The sequence below is a fragment of the Vicia villosa genome, linkage group LG6 (assembly GCF_029867415.1).
Source record: "Vicia villosa cultivar HV-30 ecotype Madison, WI linkage group LG6, Vvil1.0, whole genome shotgun sequence".
NCBI lineage: Eukaryota > Viridiplantae > Streptophyta > Magnoliopsida > Fabales > Fabaceae > Vicia > Vicia villosa.
In genome coordinates, this window is record NC_081185.1 from 44,254,154 (window position 1) to 44,277,377 (window position 23,224).

A 23,224-nucleotide genomic window follows, 5' to 3' on the forward strand; every position below is an offset into this window, starting at 1 on the left:
TCTCGTACGATCTATGACTCAACATCGGGGTGAGAATAACGGACTCACGACTCACAAGAATTGAAGAAGGATAAACATCAACACTGAGGCCGGAGGACATCAACACTGAGGTTGGGAGACATCAACACTGAGGTTGGAGGACATCAACGCTGAGGTTGGAGCATATCAACACTGAGGTTGGGGGACATCAACACTGAGGTTATGAAAGGAAAGGCGTCGACACTGAGGTCGAGGACATCAACACTGAGGTTGGGACGAGAAAAGATAAACATCAACACTGAGGTTGTGAATGACGATTGGCATCAACACAGAGGTCGGTGAAGGAATGATAGGCATCAACACTGAGGTTGGACAAGAAAAGGATAGACATCAACACTGAGGTTGGAAAAGAAAGGTATCGACACTGAGGTCAAGGGAAGAACGAATTAATATCAACACTGAGGTTGGGGATTGAGAATTAGTTTTGAAATGGTTTGCCAGGACGGAAGGCAAAGGATACACAACACGGGGGTTGGATCTAAAAAGTTTTCCCGTACGAGGGAAGAGATCACAGAGACTAGTGACGACTAGACTCGATCAAAAGACTTCAGTAAACATTGGAGATTCACGGAGATGCTGATGCTGGCGGAGCATAAGAATTACATTAATCCCTCAGGCCAAAGGCGGGGTGTAACTCTTCAAGAGCGGCAATCGTTCGAATTTCCACACACCAAGTATGGTTATTCAAATGATTGAAAAAATGAGATGGGTTGAATGCCCACCCTCATTCACACTCTAATCTTCACGCAGCACACGGGAAATAACCTCGGAGACAATGATTCTGACGAAAAAAGACATTGTATCCGATCCACATTGGGGAGAGAACATGAGACTTCTTTTGGGGATTGAGGATACCAGGTATTGGCACCATGGTTTGAGGAGATTTGTGATGTAGTAACAGATATCAATCGGAGTTTATAAGGACAACATTTTATGTGGGGAAGTATCATCGTCTTGATTGAATGTTGATTTGTATTATCTGGCTTATGCTTTGTATGCATGTTTGAATTTTTCTATGGCGTAATGTTCCATTTTGATGGATATGCTACGCTTTTGAGGATGCAATGTTATATGCAATGGAAACTATATGCAGAGTGCCAAATAAAGGCATTAGAGTGATAGAGAAGCATGATTGTTGGAGTCCCTTGCTTGTTGTCTTGAGCTACCAATATGAATCGGTATTGGAAACCCTACAGTACCAAAGATCTTTAGCAACCGCATTGAGGATTGGAATATGGCTTTGTTGGGGAGGAAGTGACTTCATTTGACTTTCCCTACACCTTGAACTGCTCGGGGATGGTGAGTTTGAGGATATTCCCTCGATTCACCATGTTGGGGATGAGAGATTCAGATAAGGAGACCAGGTTGGGGAAGTGGAACAGCTCCCATGAGAAATAAACTCATGTGCTTAGGGAGAGGCCAAAGTTCCAGGAGAAATAAACTCCTATGAACGGGGAGAGACAATACAACTCAGAAGATCATGCTCCAAGCTTCATGAACTACGAGGGAATTTGCCCCAAAGGATCCTTGGAGAGATTTGTCGAATCTCGACGTAACTGCCCCAGATTGGTTGAACCCAAGAGAGATTCCTCGACTTGATTGCCCCAGATTGATGGAAGCTTGAATGGATGCCTCTGTTGACAGAGTCTTCACACAACTTGCCCCATGGAGTAATCAGCCTTTGAAGTTAATGGCTCATGGAATCGATCACCTCTTTCTGCAGTTTATTCATTGTTTGATCTTCCTTGATGTCAAGTTTTTATTCACAAGTAAAAGATGATTGTTTTGAAGATGATAATCTTAATGCAATGCTTATGCTAGCTTCGAGATCAAAGTTATTGAAACGATGTTGTAACATTCAGTGTTTGAATTATTTGTCATGTCGATATCAACACAAATGGTAAGCAAACATCTAGGAGTCAGTTTTACGCGAATTGGTGTAGTATGCTCTTGAAATAAACCCAGCTTCAATTAGGTCTTTTAAGGGTTGTAACGTGGCCTGGTTCGCGGTTTTTAGAAACAAAGGATTTAAGGTTCAAAGTCTAACCTAACCCACCCATTCTTCGTGATGTTCTCCAGTCCTAAATTCAACTTAACATGATACGAGCGTTCATCCTTCAATAGGAGTTTGGAATGGTTGAGGAACCAATGAGGTCTTCTGGACATGGCAGTCACTTTACCTTTCGATTTGGTGTCTGATCACACAACTTTGTTCTTTTGATGAGGATCTTTGTATTATAATCCTTGTTTTTCGCTTCTGCTTTGCTTTTTTTTGTTTCCCTAACTTTTGCCTGGACAAATTCTTTTGAATTTTATTTTGGAGTCCAGCGGGATGCCCTAATTTTTGCCTAAGTCACTTGCTTTCAAGTTGTTGACTTAGCGGGCTCTCCTTTTTTTGATTCAATCTTTTTTGACAAGTCGTGTGATCCTGAATCTTCGATTTGTGGGAGGTGATTGTGACTTCCTCATGAGGGATTACCGTTGTGGTATTGACTTTCCTCAACCTTTGGAAAGATAACCATTGTCGTATCCTTAGATGCATACTCCTGATGAATTTTGAATGCTCGATCAGATTAATTGAATGCTACCCTGCCCCTGGGTTAAACGTGAGGGTTTTTTTTTTGTACAAAAAAGAAACTCCTACTTCGAGGCTCAAAGGGGTTAACGAGGGTTGCACTCCCTTATATCTCCAGTGTTTGGGGATTTGAAACAATGCCTGTACATCCTCAGCGGGGTTTTATTCAAAAGCATACAATTAGAGATTTTGCGTTTTTATTTTTTCATCATTCTCCTTTTGATATTTTTTGCTTAATCAAGAGTTTCATATCGATAGACAGAAAGATATGAGTGAACACGAATGGATTGATTCGAAACTAGCATATGCAGTGCATTTTTTTTACATTAAAAACAAACAAGTTTTACATGAAAGTAACACTTAACAAAACAAGGAAAATTACAGATGAAAATGCAGAAATGAATTGATGATTGCCATGGTAGAGGAGGCTTGACTCCGTCTGGACTTGTTGATCTTGAATACGTTTTGCGGTTCCTTCCAAACACTTCAGATTACTTCAAAAGAAAACTCCAACGAAGTCACCCAAGAGTCGTAAACTTTTGTCTTACTTTAGGGATTCGAGCACTGCGAGTGATGCAGTGCTCAAGATAAGAGTACGTCTTGCTTATCCCTCAATCGGGAGCCCCAAGAACCCTTCAATTTATGTGAAGACCATTTGGAGTGAATGATATCACTTTGGAGTCAATGAGATCTTGGACTTTGCGTTTCAAAATATTACAATCCTCAGTTGAATGTCCAGACGCCCCAGAATGGTACTCACACTTGGCATTTAAGTCATATCCTTGTGGAATCGGTGTTGGAGGGGGCTTAGACTCCCTTAATTGAACCAAGGAATCATTGAGTAAACGAGAGAGTAGTTGACTATAGGTCATAGGAATCGGGTCAATCTTTCTCGGGGGTCTTCTCGGCCTTTGTGGACCTTGTTGTTGGTAATTTTGGTGATAGTTAAGAACATGAGCCTGAGGATAAGCAGGGACTTCCTTTTCTCCATTCTCTGAAACTGCATCTATTTCACTTTTCTCTTCTTCTGTGAATTCGGAAACGTTAGCAATATCCTGGATTTTACCCATCCTTAAGGCGTTTTCAATTCGTTCTCCTACGACAACCAAATTTGAAAATTCGGAGGAGGCACATCCAATCATTATGTTCAGATAAGGATCTTTCAGAGTATTCATGAACATGTCTACAAGCTCTCGTTCCAAGAGTGGAGGTTGGACTCTGGAAGCTAATTCTCTCCATCTCTGTGCATACTCTTTAAAAGACTCATCAACCTTCTGAGTTAAACTTTGGAGTTGTATTCTAGTAGGAGCCATGTCACTGTTGTACTTGTAATGCTTGAGAAAAGCCTCTGCTAATTCATTCCATGTGCGGACACGGGTTCGTTCAAGTCATGTATACCACTCAAGGGATGCCCCACTTAGGCTATCCTGAAAGAAATGCATTAGAAGCTTATCATTTTCTGCATACGGAGCCATCTTGTTGCAAAAGGCCTTGATGTGACTCATCGGACAAGTGGTACCCTTGTATTTCTCAAAACTGGGGACTTTGAACTTAACAGGAATCTTGATATCAGGCACTAGGCACAAATCAATAGCATTTAAACTAGAGGAGCTTCGACCTTCTAAAGTATTCAATCTTTCTTCTAGGAGGTGGAATTTTCTCTCATTTTCCTCGATCGGGAACTTGAAAGCTTCAAGTTCAGAATCGTTCTCATGGTGTGAATCCTCCTTGTTAGGAACTTCCACGGGCACAGGTTTTGATCCTCCATTAGCAACAGTGGTCGGAGTACCATTAGCCAACTTAGCAACACTTTGTCTGAGTTCTTCTTGCCCTTGAATAGCAACATGGAGAGTCTCAAAGAGTTGGGTCATCCTCTCCCCCATAATATCCATGTCCTTACGAAGTTCAGCCTGATTTTGTTCAAGACGGTCCATGATTCTCTTCTGATTAATCCTTGTATGATACAGATGTAGGGAAGTCAGTTTCGTTGATGAAGCAGAAATCTGTTGAAAGGGACCCCAATAAGTTTCTAAGAGAACCATGACATGCAATATGATATGAATGCAATGTTTCATTTGTGGAGAACCCTAAAGTCTTTTCACATACTTTTATTTCTCTTTTTGTTCTTTTGAAATCAAAGCTTTATTTTGTATAGGATATCTTTTCTTTTCTTTTTCCTTTTTCTCTTTTTTTGGAAATAGACTTTAGGATCCTCACAAATGAAGTGGATGAAGCAATGATGTTATGCTATGCGAAAGCATGGGGCCAAGGTCCATATAATCTTAGTAACCACTGTACAACCCTCTGAATAACTGATATGGGTCAGATGTCATGAGATCAAAAGTCCGGCGTAGGTATCACACAACCATAGGAACAATAGTCACCAACAGAACATAATAGTCACCAACGGTACCTGTCATGTATATCCCTCCCCACTCACAGGTGAATCTAGATCAGGGTAGGTCAAAAGGTCTCCAGCGTTAACAACTCTCCTGAAACACCATCATCGTTGCAAATACATGCCAACAATGGTATCCCATTCGAGTCTCGACTGGTCGTGGGTCTCATGATCGCAATCAACAGAACCTGACATTCTGTTGGCGTCATGACTATCCACTCAATCCTAGGTATCCTATGTGTCAACTCTGGCCTGGGTATTGGGCCTTTTACCTCGTAGAACATCCCACCCAACCTGCAAAACAAAACGGAAAAATATGTGGCCCCCACGGGGACCCATAATATAGTCCAGGATGTGAGAAAGTAAATATGATATGCAAGCAGGAAATGAACATGATATGCAAAAAACAGAAAATAAATAAATGCAACATATAGACAAAATATAGCACACCTAAAAAATAAGCAAACAAACGGATAGGCTAGGATCGACTCGATAAAGATGGACCAGCACAGGTCTATCACATCCCCAGCAGAGTCGCCAGCTGTCGCACACTCGCGAAAAATGAACAGAGTCGCCACCAATATATTTATCCCATAAGGGAAAGGGATATCAGAAAACCTAACAAAGGGTAAGAACAAGGTCTTGCGACCAGAGAATCTAGGCACGGGAGTCGGTTACCCAAGGGGAAGGTGCTAGCAGCCCTCACGCCCATCGTACTCGATGGTATCCACCTATGTCTGTTTCTATCTAAAGGGTGTATATCTATGTCTAAAATCTAAATGCGAATGCATGCAGAATGTAGGGAAAATAAAGAATTGTACTCGCACGGGCCCTACCCCGCTGCCTACGTATCCTTTTCAGGAATCAGAGTTACCGTAGCTCGGCTCATGATTTTCTGTTTGTTTTTGTGTTTTTTAGTTGGGCGGGGTTAACGTTCGCGCTCTTGCATAAGGGATCGACCTACGATGCGTACGAGCGGAAATAACCGTGCCCTTAGGTGCCAACGAGGCAAAAGAAAAAAGAAATGATTGGTTTGTGTCTTTTAGGGTAGATGAGTGGTGAACAGTTCCCAATACCGGGCCACTCACCACTTTCTCTACTTTGTTTTAATTTGAACCATTGTTAGGTGTTTTAAGTGTTTTTGGATGTGTATTTTTTAAGGGGAATTTGTTTGCGATTTGAATCACATAAAAGTGTATAACGGTCGAGAAGCAGATTAGGGAATGAATCCCACTCACTTCCATCCCATTATGTAATGTTCGAGAAACAGATTAGGGAATGAATCCCACTCATTTCTCTCTCATTAATTAATGTTTGAGAAACAGATTAGGGAATGAATCCCACTCATTTCTCTCCCATTAAGTAGTGACCGAGAAACAGATTAGGGAATGGATCCCACTCATTTCTCCATCACTTTCTTAATGTGATTCGCATCCTCCTTTTATTAAGTATTTTAAAGAGTTGAAAAGAAAAAGAATGCAACGGGGAACTATTTCTAAATTCTAGTCTAAGTTATCTATACAAGTCTAAATCCTAATGTTAACTTGGTGATTAAATCCTAAAAGAAGCATACAAGTGGTATTAACAACATAGGTCAAAAATATGGCCAAAAGCTAAGCAACAAAGTCACATAACAATTATACAAAACGAATATGGAAATATTACAAAAATGATTCATGCATTAATGCAAAATTACACTAAAATACTACTATTTTTTTATGAGCTTTTTTTATTGTCAACAAGGGAAATCTAATTCAAACCTAAATATACTAAAATCTATTAATCCTAAAACTAACATTTTTATTGTTTTCTATGTCATTTCTTATTACCTAAAAATCAAACAAAAATTATGATTCTAAATGTTGTTATTCCCCAAAAATCTAATGAAAAACTATGATTTTACGTTCTTTTTATTATCTAAAAAAATAGAACAAAACTATGTCAAAAAATCCTAAATTCTAACAAGAAAAATATGGGAACAGGGGGTGGAAGCCTGAGAATCAGTGTATGCCCAGAGTACAGGCGCAGGCCCGGCCATAGTTGGCCCAATGTGACTTTTTTGTTTCAGATTTCTACTAGAACACAAAAAAAAGGAGGTATGATTGGGCTCAGGGGGTGTAGATTGCAATTCGATTGGCCCAAGTCAATGATCCATCAGATTCTCAGATTATCAGATATTTTTATCCAATTAACACCAATCTATTCTAATCAAATGTCATTAGATCTCATCTCAGTTAATATCGGTTAATTGCAATTAATCTCCTAAATTAATAAAAATAAAAAAATAAAAAAAAACAAAAGGGAATTAGGTTACCAATTTGTGACCATTGACCTTTTCTGAACGAGCTTTCTTTCTCCCTCAAACCGTGAACGGCGTCGTTCTCCCACCTCTCCTCCGTCCGAAACCTCCAGCCACCTCACAGCCAAACAAGCACGCGCTTCCATCTTCGTACACACTCTCGTCTCATCTTTCTCGATTCGCTCTCGCGGCGGTCTCTCAACTCCGCTCTCAATCTTTCTCTTATCCCCGCCGTGAACAAACAAAGATTACTACGGAAATTTCTATGGCGTTGATGGTGAGTGAAGATTACGTGATGGTAATTGTTGTTGTTCTGCGAATTTGGAAGATGGAGGAGTTCGATTGCTGAATTGAAGTGAAGAACGATGCGGAGATAGCGTCGTCGTTTGCGGCGGAGAAGAAACTGAAGATTACTGTTGTTGCGTATTGCTTGTGTTGAAGCAGAGAAAAGTGACGATGAAGATCGAAGTTATCGCGGATTCGAAGATGTCGGCGACGTGAAATTGAAGTAAGTGTTAACTTCAATACTTTATTTCCCGTATCCGATTCACATTTCTTCTTCTCCTTCTTCTTGATTTCTGTGGTTTTCTGATCAATTTTTCTTGTTGAATGTGAATGGAGGTTGAACTGTGATATTGAAGGTTGGTTCAGAGGTGATGAGGATTATCGAGTTCAGAGAGGGAGATTGAAGATTGGTTATGGGGAGGTAGAGTGAAGCAGGGCGATGGAAGAGAATGGCGTGGAGAGTGAGGTGGAGATTTCTGAATGATGGTTGAAGAATCTGAACTTTGAGGGAGGTGCTGACTTATATAGAGGATTGGTTGAAGATGGTGAGGGTCTGAATATGCTCACAGGTTAGCTACTTCTGTTATATGTTTGTTGTAGGTTAGTTATGAATCTGTTTTTGTAGTTGTAGGCGGTTAGGAAGGTTAGTTAAAATCTGTTTTTCTGTTAGGGGTGGTTATAAAGAGCTGGCAGTAGTTATGTTGGTAGTTATAGATTGACATTGGTGAAAGTTAGTTGTGATTGGGGTTTAGTTATAGGTTTTGAATTGAATGTGCAGGTTGTTGGTATGTATGAAAAACTGAATGGTGTTATGTCCAGGGCCTGTTTTTGTTGTTTGGAATTGAATGGATTTGCTTGTTGACTGTCTTCTTTTCAATGCAGGGCTGTTAGTAGAATTCTTGTGGTGAACGAAGTCGAGCTCGAGGCATGTTGATCGACACTGCATGATTTCTTCTTTTCCAAACTGCTCTCTGAACTTTACCTGACTTGTAAGGACTGACAGTGTGAATGATGTAGGTCTGACTGGCGAGCTTGTTCGCGACATGATTCTTCTTGGCGCGGATATGGGACTGTCACGGTATGGCTCTTATGTGAATCGTGTACAGGTACGAACCGAACCTTGCTTGAACAAATGTTTAACCTTTATCATGTCTAGGCTTTTGAATTCGAATTGAAGTGCACCGTGGCTGAACTTATTGGCTTGCTGAACCGTTTTCAGGTGATTAGTTTGTAGACGGAGTATTGAATGCCATTGTTTTGAACTCTCTGTGCCTCTGAATCTGCAGCTATTTGACATAAGCTTTATTTCTGAATTTCTTTATCTTGGAACATAGAACTGAGTTGTGTTTGGATGTTAGGATGATTGGTTGAATCAGTTGATGAATCAGAAGCAATTAGGATTAGTAAATGCTTAGTTGACTGTTAGTTATATGATGTTTTCTTGCTGAACCTATATTATCTCAGTGATGCAGGGCAGTATGTGCGGCTGATGAGGGACCGATAGAGTGAAGGTTGGAGGAAGTATTAAAGAGGTGGCATGGCAGTATGCTGGTGTTGCTTGTATTTGCAGGTGGCTTGAGATGCATTGGTACGTCATAAAAGCTTGTGGAAGAACACTTAAAAATGGAGTCACAACATGGAAGACGAAGTCACGGCGAAGTTGAATAGAGACATGGCTTAGAATAAGATCCAAACATTATGTTTTAAGCTTCAAATTTTGTGTCCCTGTATTGTATATGATGCAAATGGTCCTGGACTTGTAATGACTTTGAACCAAATTAGAAACTGTAGTCCAAACAATGTAATCTTTCTTGACTTGCAAATGATATATTCATGTAGTTCCCTAGTATTGAATTTAAAAAGAACTCCTTCCATCCAAGTGCTTCAATTCCAAATATTCTCCAATTTGCAACTCGACCAAACATCATAATACAAAAACCCAAGATAACTCATTATGGATTTTGGTCACAAAGTCAACCGTCCATGGTTGACTTTGACCGAAAGTCAAAATTTTGCCAAATGAACAAATCCACACTCTTTTAATGAAGCTTTAGATGAATAACTCGTATTCCAAATAATCAAGTGGACCAGAGGAAACCCCGACTAATTGATACAAGCATAGTGAAATGAACCTCACTCCATGATCGGTTGAAAACCCTAATAGAAACAAGCCTGCACGAGATATAAACTTCGAACCATGTGAAACATTAGCTCTATCTATGACCTCGATCCCCTGCCAAGTTTATTGATTAATGATGCATGTTATGTCAATGACCCAATGGAAAGATGCAGATGAATGTGAAGCTAAAGCCAGTTAGGAATTAAGGGTAGGACAAATTTGGGGTATGACACACCCCCCTGTGTAAAATAAAAAATTGAATAAATTTATTAATTTCATAATTTTAATAAATTGTTTGTTTGTTTTGATTATTTAATTTTCTCCTCGACCCGACTAAATCTATTAGTCGCATAGGCGAGAAATAAATTTTAGTCTAATTAATTTATTGGTCCATATAAATTTTGATTTAACATGTTTTTGGTTAATTCTCTCCTCGACCCGACTAAATCTATTAGTCGCAATGACGAGAGATAAAATAATAAAATGATAAAACGCATAATTTAAAATACATTTAATTTGCTGCCCGCGACGATCGAATCTATTGGTTAGAGTAACCAGCAATACCCCATTAATCCGTTAGCTATAATGATCAAATCTATTGATCATCGCATTTAACGGTGACATATCAAATCAGGGTTGTACGCCCAAATCTAAAACATTCAAAACACTTCGAAATCAAAATACGGATTTTCATCCTTTTCGACAAGGTAACTCAAAATACCTTCAAACCATATCAAATCAAATTCAAAGGCGTACAACCCTGTGCCCGAACTACGTTGACTCTGATTCTCCCTAAGGAGATACGTAGGCACTTGGATAACCAAGGCGAGTCCCCTTCCCTAAAATCTCAATTTTTCCCCTATTCACTTCTTTAGCTATTAAACCTTAATAAATTTATCCATAAAACTGTTACCTTAGATTCAAAGCCATACGAAAGGGTTGAGGGTGCCTAACACCTTCCCTCGACCTGATTATATTAATCTTACCCCGATCTCTAAACTGGGTAAGGTTTCCTATTCGCCTTGGTAGAATAGGTGGCGACTCTAAATTATTGTAATCTTTAGGGCAGGCTGCTACATTTAGCTTTTTATCTTTTTGTCTAAGTTATTTCGTATTTTTTATTTTTGTACTTGGTTGATTTTTATTATAATTAGATGCTTTTGAAACCTTGGTTTGGTAGTGTTTTATGATTTCAGATGCGAGAGAAAAGTTCCAAAAGAATTAGCACAAGAGCGGAAAAATCATGGCACTCTAGAAATTGTTAAAAAAAAGGAATAAATTATGCAAGGAAGAAAAGGACACGGGCACCCGTGTCAATTGACACGCCCGTGTCAATTTGGCTGGGCAAAAAGAAGCAAGAAGCGTGAGGGACAGAAGCTGACACGGGCACCCGTATCAATTGACACGCCCGTGTCAATTTGGCTGGGAAAAAAGAAGCAAGAAGCGTGAGGGGCAGAAGATGACACGGGCGCCCGTGTCAAATGACACGGTCGTGTCAGCAGTTACACACAGATTTTCAGCTTTTTCAGTTTTTGCAATTTTTTACTCATTAAGGGCGTTTTGGACATTCTGCATCACTAAAGAACAACCTAACACTATTTAGACCTAGTTTTTGAAAGGCATTAGGGTTATCTTTGATTTTTTTGAAGTTCTATTTTCACGTGAAAGAGGAGGAAGCAAGAGTTTGGGAGAAGGGGATCTTCAAGAGCAATAGCAATTGGAGATCAACGGAATCCATAATTTTTGTAATGTTTATCATCTCTTTTATTATCTCTTCAGATATTATGAGTAGCTAAACCCCCCAATGCTAGGGGGTATCCCTGATTTTAATTGTAATGACAATTTGTTCTTATTATCAGTAATTTCATGGCATTATCATCTTTTTATATTATTGTTCTTAATGCAAACCTGTATTGGAAAATAGGGTTTTGATTTATGGTTAACTTTAGGTCGGAAAAACCACTGTTAACGCTTTTATATAAAAATACTTAATTAATATCATCAAGGAATTGAGATATTAATTTGTAACTGTATAACTTCTGATAAAACAAAGGACTTGGTATTCTCTCTATACAGCTAAGGAATTTGGGTATAAAGAGAATAACAAATGGTTTTTTTAAAGGAACTTTGGAAAATAACTCTCAAAGACGGTGATGATATGATTGAGGATTGATCTGGCTAATATTAAGATTATTGTTATTACATTCGATTTCACACACCTATCCCTAGCATTATTCTAATCTTTGTGAAATACACCTTATTTAATTAGTGAGTATTTTGATTCGTATATTATAATTTTGCAAACAACATTGAAACAAACCAAGCAGTTTTTGTTCAATTGAATTTGTTAAAACACTTAAGTTTCTGCGCAGTCCTCAAGAGATCGACATTGGGGATAACCCAATTATTACTACATTGAGAAAATAGTACACTTGCTATAATGTTCCGATCAGCACCCCTTGGCATGTTGTCAATATAATCCTCATCTGGTTCGAAGCCATGAATGTGGTGGAAATGAGATACTATCCAACTCTGCGAAAACAATAACATAATATGTAAGTACAAATTAATAAAAACAAATTAAAGTTAATACTTGGAAAGAAAAGCTACCATGAGGAGTATGCATAAACTAGTGAGTGCCCTCGACCTCCAATTTGAAGCGTAATTCATCTTCTAGTAGAGGTATACCAAAACATCGGCCCCCAGTTCCACTCACGAAATGTAGCCAGGTCCATAAAATACCGCAGGCATGTCACATCGGTATAGGTCCCACTTGTATCCACAAATACGGACGTGCCGATGAAGAACATCAAGTAAAACCGCGTAGCACAATCTAGATGATACTAAATAAAAACCTCGTCCTCTTCTTCTTGGGCATCTATTGCTGCAACCAGGTTCTCCTCATACAAATCCTTCAGATTAAAGAACCTTATATGTGCCCCATTAGATGTTTTGCAGTCATCATATGCCCTATCTGGATTACCTCTTAGATACTCAACCATCCATTCAACCGCCTCAGCTCATGAGATTTTTGGATGGTTAAATAAGTTACCTCTGATAGGTAGGTAGAGCAAGCAGGCAATATCATCAAGGGTGATGGTCATCTCCCCAACAGGAAAGTGGAAAGAAGAGGCCTCCTTGTGCCACCTCTCAACAAAAGCCCCCAGCATGTGTGGCTTATAGTGTTGTAACCTATACATCATAATCTGGAAATACTGGTTCCAATCACAACATTATGAAACCACTGAGCCCTTAGCATGAACAACTCAAAAAATTTCTAGGAGTGATTCACGTGCTTAATAAGCAATCATTCCTGAAACAAAAAGTAATAATTGTTACAATCATATTCTTGAGTAAAAAATATAAAATGAAAAAGTGCAACAAAAAATATACCTGTCTTTCCCAGACATAGCAGGTGGTATGATCATGGTAGTAAATCAAGAGAGAGGTGTCAATTGGCCCTTCCGCATAGCCCTGCTCTGCCTGCTCAGGTACCAGAACATTCCCGGGTACCTAACCCCCTCAGGCGTCTCAAACTCTTCTTGAATCTCTGACTCATCATATACCCGCTCATACGTACGAGATGAAGATGCCTGATGTAGACGGCTCCTTGGTGCAGAAGGGGAAGCTACATCCAATTTCTCATTTTGTATCCGACCTCGGCCTCGAGGTTGGTTAACTTGCTGCTCAGCTTGCCTCTGTCGACGATTTGAGGCAGTTTGAGTTGGCCTGCCTTGTCTTAACCTCTTTCTTGGGTCCTGACTGTCAGCCATGTTCTTGAAATAAATATTTATAATTGTAAGGTTTTAAAAAAAACAACTAAAGCAAGAACTCACAAGTGCACTTTTGAAATTGGTCCTGGGTGATCGCGACTTTAAGAGTCTATAAGATTTGTGACTGCAAGTGCACAGTCGTATTGCGCAGTTTTAAAAGATATTGAATCCATAGAGACTAAAAATCAAACTTATCATTATCTAATGTTACTGTGTACAGCTAAAGCTAGTGAATGATTGGATTTTGGGGGAAACTAAGAACTAACACTAAAATAAAATAAAGATTAAGATAAATCTAAGAAAAGGCACCGGTATGTAATTTGTCGGACGTCAAGGGTTCAATACGTGTAGGCAAGGTTTAAGGTATTAAAATACTAATTTCAGTAAAGACTATTTATTTAAAAACCCTATCTCAAACTCTCGCTCTATCGAATCAGGTTATACTATTAAGCCCAAGTGATCACTCTCGTTATTTTATTTAAAACTTAAAAGTACTTTTGAAAATAAATAGAATTTAATTAACCCTAAAGCGCTCTCGCTATTTTTAAAGCTAATGTTCAACTACTACTATCTGGTTAAAATCTCAAACTCTCGCTCCGTTGATTTTACCCTTTATTTGCTTTTACTCTCGTACAAAAAAATTTAATATTAATTTCAGAAACCAAACCAGAAAAAGGTATTTTAATTTTATAAATATTAATTTGCCTAATATTATCGGACCCCTTCGGTTCTTATGACATTACATACTAGTATCTAATAAATTAGCCATACATATTACTAACTAAAAAGAAACATGGTGGATAAATTTACGATAACAATAATAATAATAATAATAATAATAATGCAATAAATAAGAACCTGTAGAGATGGAAAATAAGAGAACAAAAATGCTTTTACTAATGGCGACAAGATTTATCCAAGCCTTACACAAATTATAGGCCTAATACTAATACTGTGGTTGTTCCTCAATGTGAGAAACTACCACTTTTACAAGAATAATTTTCTGCCTAAAACTATGAACAAGTGCTCTGAACAAAAACTCGGATCCCTAAAACTAATTTCTAAGATCCGAAATATAGAGAAATAAAATGGAAGTTACATGTGAGAAGTGGTGGAGAAAATGGAGAAAGAAGTGAAAAATGGGAAGTTGAAAAGATCATGAGGTGATAATGGGAAGTAGACGTTGAGAGAATATAGGAAGACTTGAACATGTAACTCGCTCCAACATGTGACACTTTTTGTTGAGAAAATAAAAGAACTCCCTTGCCGTTCGCAACAAGTGAGAAGAATCATCCGTGTCGTTCGTAACAAGTAAAACAAAACGTGGGACATGGCTTAATGGGGTGTGTCGATCGGCATGTTAAGCATAAGGGGGTGTGACGTTTATCACACCTCTTTTGGTGGGCCATGCGGAATGGGCCTTTGGGCTCTTTTCAAATATTTTTTTAATATTTTGGACCTTTTTACTTCATGTCTCCTCCATTTTGGTTCTTTTCTCGCACAAGTCTTGTTTAATTAAATATTTGCAACACAAGGAAAAATACCAACGTAATACTAATAAATTAACATAGATATAATAGAAAATGACGAACTAACATATGCTAATTTAGCCGAATATGCAATATAATTTTGGGTTATCAAATTCCCGTACACTTGAACCTTTGCTTGTCCTCAAGCAAATAATAGTTTGAAATTTGAACAAATGTGAGTTATATGCAAACTCATGACGCCACTTAAATCGTACTTGGTTGCGAGGCAATTATTTCGGAGCTTTGCGAGTATAATTTCAACACTAAAAGTACAGTAGTGACACTAAACAACTCTGCCATATGCATACCAATCCGAATCATGCCATTATAGCTCAACCTAGTTCTTTCCGCTCTATTTCACCCGTTTTCATTCGCGCGCAATCACATTAAGCCCATTATCTTTTCACGCACATAGTAGAGTCACCGGTTAGTGAGTATGATCCTTTTAAGCACGGAGTTCTGGCACAATTATGTGGTACACTCCTTTTATCCACCCAATTGCAAGTTGCGAGGGATTCAACCATAGTCCGCCCTACTAAGTTCAGTACCAGAAAACTTCTGAACCAACCAACAACGAGTTTCTTTGTCATATGTTGTAGCAGTGTTTTGAAAACCGGACCGGACCGGCCGGTCGGACTGGTTGAACCAGGAACCGACCAGGTAACCGGTCTGGTTCGATTGCTGGATCGGATATGTCATTGAACCGGTGTGAACCGGTCAAAATCAGTGTAAACCAATAAAACTGAAAAAATCAGCGGTTTTCCAGAACCGGTGGTTTAAATGCATTTTTTAATTTTTTTATTTTAAAAACTTAAAACAACATCATTTTAATTATTTTAATGAAAAATTAAAATAAAAAAGAAAAGAAAAAAATTTAAATAAAAATAAAGATGTTTCAGATGCGATTAATTTTGTTGCAGATGATTTTGATATTGAAGAAGGAGATACCAACATTGAAATAATTTTTTCTTTGAAATTAAATTTAGTAGACAATGAAGTTACTTTATTATAATTTATTCAATTTGATTATTTTGCGATTAAATTTTGTTTGCAAATATATACTTTGTAATTTTGTACTATTTTATTGTGTGTGATACCTATGTTTAAAATTTTAATTTAAATTATGAACTTGTGAATTTATTTAGGATATGATATCTTTTAAAAATTTAAGTGCCAGTTATATATCATAGAGACTGAATCATCATGTTCCACATGTTTTATACCTATATCACATTCTCCTAAAGGGAGGGCCCTATAGGTGTATGTGCAAGTAGAAAGATTTGAGTCTCCATTGCCTCAGTGTGAGTCGCGAGGGACTCGGCCATAGTGTTTATCTGCCTAAGGGTTTCATGAGTATCGAGATGTTGTCTTCTAAGCTCTTCATTCTGGAGAGTCTGTGTCTCCACAAAATGCTCCATCATAGATTCTAGCCTAGAATTAGTTGTTGTTTCAATGAAATCCTCCATTAATGTTTCAATGTTGGAATTAACGACTTCTTGTGGTTCCTCAAAATATTGGGAATGGTTATCGTAGAGGAAATTTGGGTGAGGATAAGTTAGTGTCGCATTGTAATCCTCCTATGATGTTTCGAGATCAGATCTTTGGTATTCTTGCAGTTCTTCGAAGTGATGGTATTGGTAGTTGTACAGGTAATTTGGGTGAGAGTGAGTTAGTGACGCATTGAATTTTTCCATAAGTATTTCGAGGTCAGATTTATGGGGTTCATGTGATACTTCGAAATACTGAGAATGGGGGTTGTAGAAAAAGTTTGGGTGATAGATAGTAATTAAAGTAAGAGTGCCCTAGTCTATACGGCACAACACTGGAGTTACGACAATTGACTTAATTGGTCCCCGACAACGGCGCCAAAAACTTGATCGCGACTTTAAGAGTCTATAAGATTCGTGGCTGCAAGTGCACAGTCGTATCACATAGTTTTAAAAGATATCGAACCCACAGAGGCCAAAAATAAAACTTATCATTATCTAATGTTAATGTGTAAAGCTAAGGCTAATGAATGATTGAATTTTGAGGGAAACTAAGAACTAAAACTGAAATAAAATAAAGATTAAGATAAATATAAGAAAATGCACCGACATGTAATTTGTCGGACATCAGGATTTCAATACGTGTAGGCAAGGTTTAAGGTATTAAAATACTAATTTCAGTAAAGGCTATTTATTTAAAAACCTATCTCAAACTCTCGCTCTATCAAATCAGGTTATACTATTAAGCCCAAGTGATCACTCTCGTTATTTCATTTAAAATTTAAAGTACTTTTTGAAAACAAATAGAATTTAATTAACCCTAAAGCGCTCTCGTTGTTTTTAAAGCTAATGTTCAATTACTACTATCCGGTTAAAATCTCAAACTCTCGCTCTATTGATTTTACCCTTTATTTGCTTTTACTCTCATACAAAACAATTTAATATTAATTTTAGAAACCAAACCAGAAAAAGGTATTTTAATTTTATAAATATTAATTTGCCTAATATTACCGGACCCCTTCGGCTCTTATGACATTACATAGTGGTATCTAATAAATTAGCCAGACATATTACTAACTAAAAATGCATAAATCATTACAGTTACGATAAAAAGAAACACGGTGGATAAATTTAGGGAATTTCTTTCCCCACCTAGTGGGGTTCTTCTTTACCCCTGGTAAAATACCAAAAATATCCCCAACTTCGTAAGTAAACTTTCAAATTCCCCAAATAAGGTGAATTCATAAGTTAACTTACGAAATAATCCAAGATTTTAAAAAATTAGGTGAATTTGTAAGTTCACTTACGAATTCACCTTATTTTTTTAAAATAAGGTGAATTCGTGAGTTAACTTACGAATTCACCTTATTTGGGAAATTCGTAAGTTAACTTACGAATTCGCCCAATATCCCAAATTTATTAGGATTAAAATACAATTTATAATTCTCTATTTAATTAAAAAATTAATTATTAAAAAAATCCTATTAGAAATAATTATTGAGAAAAAATTTGTATGTTTCTTGATTCTAATATCAGATGACAATTACATAGGTTTTGCTCTACCTTTTTTAATTCTAATATCAGATGTGAGGACAAACCCGCTTAAAGATGAGAGAATGATAAGATCGTGAGTTCACTAAGTATTTATATAGAAGTTAGTGTCTTTTAGCAATTTAGATATGATACAATCTTTATATCATTTAAATTTCCATTTCGTTAAGAAAACAAGCAAACACGTTAATACTTACTATCTACTTAATATTAAATATAACAAATAAATATAATAGAATACTATTTTATTTTTGTTATCAGGCAGTAGTCTTATATCAAGATAATATTAATAACTTGAATTTTTTATATATATTATAAAACTTTATTTATTTTCAAATGAAATCATATAGTTGCATTTCGTTTCGAAGTAGTTAAACATTAATAAAAATATTTTATCTTAAAAATTAAAATAAATTCAATTTAATTTTTTAAAAATTAAAATTCATCTTAGAACTCTATATGTATTAGGCCGGTCCTGCATACTATTACAAATAATAGCGTGACTATAATATTTCATAATTACTATACATGTTTTTAGAAAAAAAGATACTTTTAATATTAAAATAACATGTAATTTTAAGTGGTTAAAAATAAATATTAGAGTCGTTTTAGCTAAAACTATAAATGTAAAAATGATTTTAACCATTCTTCACCAATTTTTTATAAAAAATAAAAGTACACTTTGAAAATTAAAACCATCATAATTTACTCTTTTTTTAATGATTTAATGACATGAAATAAATGTCAATAATAATATCATATTCACTAAATATGATCAGAAACAAATAAATAGATGAAATATAAAATATAAATTATATACTATTTTAAAATTGAAATGTTAAACAACTTTGTAATATAATTATTTCTGCAATAAACTTAATAACACCTCGTATAATTGACATGTGCCTTCATGTTTATGAAGATGTTAGCTGGAGATTTCGATTGAAGGAAATGTTCTTTGAAGAACTTAGAGTTCGAAGAAAAAATGGTTGTTGATGGCCATGTTCGAGGATGTCATTTAAGTTGAAGTAAAGATGATGGAAATCGAAGTTGAATCAAGACAAGTTGTCTTTGGGACTTAAGCGTTTTTCGCGAAATACAAAGAGTACTGAAGCTTGGCGTATTTCGTGGCATTCTCATTTTAGATCACGTTGCCACGTATCGAAAGAGAATTCGGGTGGGAGGATTTGAATTTCGAAACATTCTGTGTAACTGAACAAGGACAGATGGCGCCCCAGGGATTCGAAGCGTATGCATGTGAGCAACGTGGCATTTCGTTAGGGTTGAAATTAGTATAAATAAGGGTCTTAATATTAGGATCCAGTGTGTTCATTTTGTACAAATCACTCACAAATCACTCAAGTATCAAGTATTAAGAGAACGAGTTCACTGAGAAATGTACGTATGTCACCAACACCATTTTAAATACATTTGTATTCATCTTTATGCAAGTATCTTTTCAGTATTTCTATCTTTAGTTATAATTCAGCCATTTACATTCTTGCACTTTTATCTTTCGTTCAAGTTTATTTCGAAGCACTTTACATTCTGCAATTTACGTCCCTGCACTTTAAGTTTCTTGCAATTTATATTTACTTTGTCTTTCGCCAAAGTTATATTTACGTGTATAACAAGGTGATTGTTAGTTTTTACATTTCCTTTGTTTATTTCTTAAACATATTTTGAAGCCAAACAACCAACAAATATGAACCAAATTATCATAAAAGACAACTTTTTGAAAGTATATTCTATAGTTTGGAAGACTAACGGTTGTTTACCGGAAATCACCGTAAACAAATTGGCACGCCTAGTGGGACCGTGTCAAACAGATTGTCATTAATTTGTTGTTTTATTTTGTCTAGAATATATCAAGACCTTGTATGAACCTTAGAAACGGTAAATTAACCAACAGTGCGCCACCGATTCCTAAACGAAGGTACAACAAGAAAATGGCCAATTCGACCAGTGGAAGGGGAGATCAAGATCCCCCACAAGGGTCAGGAACAGTAGCAACAAGTACTACAAATGTTTCGACTTCTACGTCACAAGAGCAGGAAATACCTGTTTCGGGAGGATCTGCGGCTATAGTTAGTTCCCAAGCCATTCCCGAAAACACATCAGGGCCAACATGAACGGTCCCAATTTCCAGTTCGACCACCATGCCTCATGTGACAGGCACAAACGAGATACCCCATTTCTCGACAAGTCAGGTACATACCCCAAGGCCATCCTCATCTGCATTCGATGGTTGGAGACCAGGAAATCCCTATGGAATGCCACATTCATATATGGCAGGATTACAAGGGGTAGGACCTACGTATACTGCGCCTAATGCCGTGACATTTTCGCCTAATATGGGTTCGATAGGCCGAAGCGGACAAAATACAGGCCCATCAAGCCAAATGCCTCTCTTAACTACCAATAGTCAAGCAGCATTTAGGCAGGAAATGGACGCAAGTAACCACGATATGCTAGGTGCTCTTGCTAAAGAAATAGGGTCACTCCTTAACCATTAGTAGCAAACACGACCAGGACTAATCAGGACAATGTAGAAACCTTCCAAAAAATGTCATCACAAATAAATCGAATGGCAGATTTTATAGGTGTCCCACAAACTAGGCGAAGAAATAACCAACCCCCTTATCGAGAGGGAGACTCGGTCTTGGAACGTGTTCAAGATGTGGTTCCTCCGCCTAGGCCAACACCCGTTGATGTAGTTCCTCCGCCTGGGCCACCACCCGTTGAAAGAAACCAAGTGATAGATCTAGAGAATCCAAATCGAAGGACCAACTTTGGCCAACAAGAGACTATCTAAGAAAGACCCAGATTAATGGTAGTTGGTAGGAACGAACATCTAGACGAAGTAGTCCACAGGGTTAGGAGAGAAAATATGGCAACAGAATATAACCTAATTGCCATGATAGAAAGAATTATGGCCAATAATGGCCTTAATACTGGACTTCGACGTCCAAACTACACATCCCCCGTAGCAGAATATATTATGCAAACAGAATTACCAAGAGGTACCAAGGTGCCTAAATTCACAAAGTTTTCAGGGGACACTAGTGAATCAACCGTGGAATTAAATATTTCCCTAGTTCGCTAACAAAAAATGCTTTTACATGGTTTACTACCTTACCCCCAAATTCCATAGATGCATGGGCACACTTGGAGAGGTTGTTCCATGAACAATTTTACATGGGCCAAACCAAGAGGAAATTCACGGAACCCATAGATGATTATTTAAACAGTTTCCATTTGTTAAAGTCAAGATGCTTCACAGTTGTCCCAGAACATGAATTAGTCGAAATGGCTGCAGGCGGTCTAGACTATTCAATTAGAAAGAAGTTAGACACTCAATACCTGAGGGATATGGCCCAATTGGCAGACAGGGTTCGATAAGTCGAACGACTAAAAGCCGAAAAAGCCAGAGCGAATAAAAATTACAAAAAGGAGAGGGTAGCGTAAATTGAGGCTGAAGATGCTGAAGGCGAACCCTTCGAAGATTCATACAGCGTCGAAGAGGTCGAAATAGACCTAGCCGAATTAAAAGAAGCACCACCTTACTCTTGCAAATTGCTCACTCCTTCAAATGGAAAAAATCCAGTCGAGAATGATAAAAGCGATAAATTTCCAAAGAAAACCTACACTTTTGACGTCACTAAATGTGACGAAATATTTGATTTGCTAGTAAAAGATGGCCAGATGATAGTGCCTCCTAATTCCAAAGTTCCTCCATTAGAACAACGGAAGAAACAAGGCTTTTGTAAATATCATGGTTTTTTTAGGCCATAAAACCTCACAATGCTTTCTTTTCAGGGATCTAATTCAAAATGCTATCAAGGATGGACGTTTGAAATTCGCAGATAAAGCAAAAAATCACATGAAGGTTGACGCATACCCCCTGAATGTTGCTGACACTAACTATGCTGAACCAGTTGATGTCAACATGGTGGATGTGTCTGAAACTGATATTGCTGAATGGGAGGTAATTTCATCTGGAAAGCAGACTACTGAGAGCCTAAATGACAATGCAGCCTTCACTACTGATGTTGAAGAATCTGTCGAGACCGAAATCATTGAAGATTTGAAGGAGAAAACTAGCGAAGCCACTGAAGACCTCAGGGTGAAACTCCAACGGATAAAGATCTTTGAAGCTTCCCCAGCCGGTGTCAACATGGTGAATGTTAGACAGCCTTTATCTGAAGTAGAGGAGCTAGAGAAATGTTTGCTGAGGGAAATAGGAAACTATGGAAATCCTCAGAAAGATGAAAGTTTGAAAGATTATCTCTGGAAGTGTCACGAGAAAAATGCTGGACGGATGCTAATGTGTCCAAGATGCTCGATCATGCTGAATCGAAGGGTCCAAGCTAACTATGAAAGGGCCCTACGAGAAAGGATGGAACAGCCCTGGAGAGGAGGAAACCTGTTGCTGAAGGTTTATCCAAGGCCAGAAGAAAGTTGGTAGGTTTCATAGTTAGGTGTCACAAGGAGAAGATAGAGATCGTTATATGTCCCAGATGTGGGGTAGTCTATGATAACCTTATGGCACAATCATTCGAAAGAACGCTATTCACCACTGGTAGGGAGTCTCAAGGACTCCGTCCCAACATGTATGTGTTCGACAATCGAACATCATCAAAAAGGTTTGATAGTCCTCATCCTAAAGCTCGAAGAGTGACATTCAAGCTTCCGGCAGACATACCCATGGATAGATGGACGCAAGCTGGTGCAAGAAACAACAAGTGGCGAAGTTGGGACCAAGGGGGAAGAACTGCAATGGCTTATAGAAAGCAATTCCAGACCTCAAATTGAGAGATGTACAAGTTGGAGAATTACAAGGGTAAAAATCCTATGTCCAGATCCCAATGGAAAAGACACCAGAGGATGAAGAAAGCCTAGAAAGAATACAAGGAAAAAGGAGGTTGGAGAGTCTAGCAGCACCAAAATCCCAATGCAGGGGGCACGATCAAGCAAACCTCCGTTAGAGCGCAACTTCATCAGTTCTAAAAATGAGAAAGAAAAGGAAAAGATGCACTCCATTCCTTGGAAAGAGGACGATAGAATGACAAATGACTTATTCAGACGGAGTGTCATCTATAAATTTCAATTGCAATGTTTTATCAGTGCTCCCTCACGAGTTTAACCAAGAAACAGAAGCTGAAGATT